Source organism: Leuciscus leuciscus, assembly GCF_965113295.1.
Source record: "Leuciscus leuciscus genome assembly, chromosome: 7".
Classification (NCBI taxonomy): domain Eukaryota; kingdom Metazoa; phylum Chordata; class Actinopteri; order Cypriniformes; family Leuciscidae; genus Leuciscus; species Leuciscus leuciscus.
Window position 1 is genome coordinate 27403843 of NC_138731.1, and position 3614 is coordinate 27407456.

A 3614-nucleotide genomic window follows, 5' to 3' on the forward strand; every position below is an offset into this window, starting at 1 on the left:
CAAAGACACTTTAACATATTTTGTGTTTTATTAGACAGGTGAGCAACTGTTTGGATACATTCATCAACCGAAAACAAATCATTGTTATGTAACGCAACACAGTTAGTCTTATTGTTTAAAGCTCGTTTTCTTGATTTACAGCGAGTACCGTGTTTTACTATACCTAATATCAATCTAGCTTACTGCAGTGTGTAACAAGTGTCTCATAGTAGCCGCATAGTAGCGAACACACAGAGTAGTATTACATAACTTTCAACAAACTCAAATGTATCTAAACTGTTACCCTGCATATATGACTGGAAGAAGTGGAAGAGGTCGTCTGCGGCATAATAAAAGCTCCACTGCTCTCGAGCCAAAATCACAGCGTCATCAAGCTTCGTCTTTGTTTTGAATAAGCAACCTCTAGCAGTGAAAAATTACATTGTGTGCCTTTAGGGTTAGGATGAGAGTTTGATTTAGGGTTAGTTGCATGTAATTATGCATAATTTATAGTTATTACTATGGTAAATACATGTAACATGTAACAAGGACACATTCAAATAAAGTGGGTTACTCTTTATTTTAAGGTGTTTTTGTTACACTGTAACTATACATTTAAGTACTGGGTAATATTAAGAAAGTACATGTCCTTACTCTAGTGTTAGGATTAGGGTTTTGTTTTGTAAAACTAATTCTAAACACAAATTAATAGAAAAAGCAAATAATGGAAGCAAGAAAAAGCAAGGAATGAATGAAAAGGGAAGGCAGCAGGGGAATAAACAAGCAGTTAAAATCTATAAATCTGCAGCCATTCAATATTTTTTTTTTTTTTTTTTGCGAACTGTTTGTGTCGGAATGAAAAGAGGAATTTGACCTCATTCCATGGTGATTAGGAAACCAGAAATGAAGGAGACACCATTCAACAAAACATTTTAGTCTGGGTTTCCTGATAACATTGCCACTGATTCATCTTAACTAACATTGTGCTTTATTTTACAAAGTTTTCCAAACGCCATGTCAATTGCTCGTCAAGTAAACATGAAGCACATTGTTATGGGAGCTGTTAAGTTCAATTGGTGCAAAAAATACGCTAAGTTATTAAACACAACTGAATATAGTAAAATAAATAATTATGACATTGGTAAGACAGTGTTTCAGAGATGCTGAAGTTACCACAGCCTACAGTTGTGCTCCTTTGGTCAGAAATTTAGAAGCACACTGAAGATTACAATGTCATATTCATAGATCATCTGGTTTGAGGTGTAAGCACTGGATAATTGCTACTTCCACTATGCAATATGTGACTGCCACAAAGGTTTATCCTACTGTCTGTCATCTTAATTAAGATTTATAACAGGACAAGCTCAGACTGCAGAGTGCAGGATTAAACATTTTTATATAAACTTATAATATTATACATGGGTCATTCCAGGACACTTAAACAGCAGGATATTTACTGAGATACTTAGTAAGGGATATATTTGATTTATCATTGCAATTTTAGAACTCTTCCAAAGTCAGCACAAATCTGTATTGTAGCTTTAAAACAGTACCTTGCAAGTTTTGCTGTTTAGAAAGAGATGTGTGTAATGAGGTTTAAAGTACATCAGAGGATACAAATCTGAACAGAACAGCACAAATACACTGTGCAAACTGTCTTTTAATACTGCATGCAGAAGCAGAAACTAAGTTTTAAATATGAAATGTTGATGTTGAAACCAAGCCAGAGTGACACAAATGAGACTGCACATTTATAGCCATTCTAAACTAATGGACTCTGGCTTATCAATTACTAATGAGCAGAATAATTACCAACGCGTATTGAAACATTCTTCTAAAAATGTGAACAACATTGTATTTTATGGCATCCGAAAAACACAAACTTCACAGCACAGACTTCACAAAGTGACAAGACTGGTGGCAATATCCAAGAGAGGAAATTGAGCTCTATGGATAACAAGAGACAATGCCCAAAGTCTAATCTATTCACTTTATTTATTTACTGCTGCAAGGGATGTGCAACTTGTCAAAACTTTATGTTCCATAAAAAGAAAATTTTCAAAGAGGTTTGAGGAGGGGAATTATGGGGAATTGGGGGCAGATATAAATAAGCTGTAATAGATAACTTTAGATAAAAGACATCTAAAATTAAAGCTGACATATTCATTGTCCAATACTAAACAATCTTATCTAAAACAATTTCCATCTCTCCAACGCATTTCGATTTGTCTCTAAAGTTTACCAACTATGACATCATTAAAGTAAGTTTAAAAGAGCTGTAAAAAATGTATGAATATTAATGGCTGCTTCACCTAATGAGGAACTATCATTTCAATAGAGAGATAAATGAGTTGTGGTTTTGTGGAGGGCACTGCAATTAGAAGCCAGTGTTCAAGATCTCGCATCAAGCCAGTTTAACGCTGAGCGAGATCCAGTGACCTGAGAGGCAATGCCAACGTTTGTGTGTGTGTGTGTGTGTGTGTGTGTGTGTGTGTGTGTGTGTGTGTGTGTGTGTGTGTGTGTGTGTGTGTGTGTGTGTGTGTGTGTGTGTGTGTGTGTGTGTGTGTCTACTATCCGTACAGTTTTTCAGGAACACGCCTCCAGGTTTTTAACACATATCAGGTTGGATTACACTTAAGAGAAGTATAGGTGAGATCAGTAATGGTTGTAGCTCTTTTTGCTCAAATGTCTATATCGCATTTTTTTTTGTCTCATTTATTAACATTAGTTAATGCCATAAAATGTTAATTAGTTAATGCAAATTAGTAATGCAAATTATTGTAAATTAGTTCATGCCAAAATTAACAATATATTCTTAAAGCATTTATTAACTTTTGTTAATGATAGTTAATAAAAAATGTCATGTTCATGTTAGTTCACAGTACATCATGTAAGGGATAATGTATATCCAACCGGTTGTTATCTCAGAATAAACCACCGACAGGGTGATGAGGACCCCGATGCGAAGCGGATGGGTCTTGCATCAGCCTGAAGGGGGTTTATTCTGAGATAACAACCGGCTGGATATACATTATCCCGCTTATTACAAGGCTGCTTGACACATAAGTAAATAATTAGACACGAAATATTGATCTGAGTTCAAATATTTTATTAGGTCTTTAAATGCAAAGCTTCTGAGGAGAGAGTAGTTGCTAGCGCGGCAAGTTCAAACTAGAAGGACAATGGAGGGATACGGTATATAGTCATAAACATAAATAATTATGGGGATAATAAATATTGATTTCAGATTAAACTGTTTTAAAATCGTACCTGTTTGTTATCCTATGATCCAACAGTGTACAAAAAATAGTCACAAAATGGCAGCAGCTGTGTTTGTATGAAACAAGAGAGAGCAAGGCCATGATACTAGATGGCATATATCGGTAAGCCCCGCCCCCCTTAGTTACTGTTGCGAACTAACAAACAGAGTTGCTAATTGTCTTACAATGACAGCTGTCAGTGTGAAAACCTTGTCCTAATTTGTTTTTGATACATTTTGGACACAGAAGGACCACCTCTTGTCAAGGAGCGTATTAGATTAAATGAATAAAAAAGGAGCATTCATGTGGGATTTAAATATGCCATGGAGGGATATAAAAGATCTAAAGCGCACAGCGCAAGTGCACTTAGGGCGT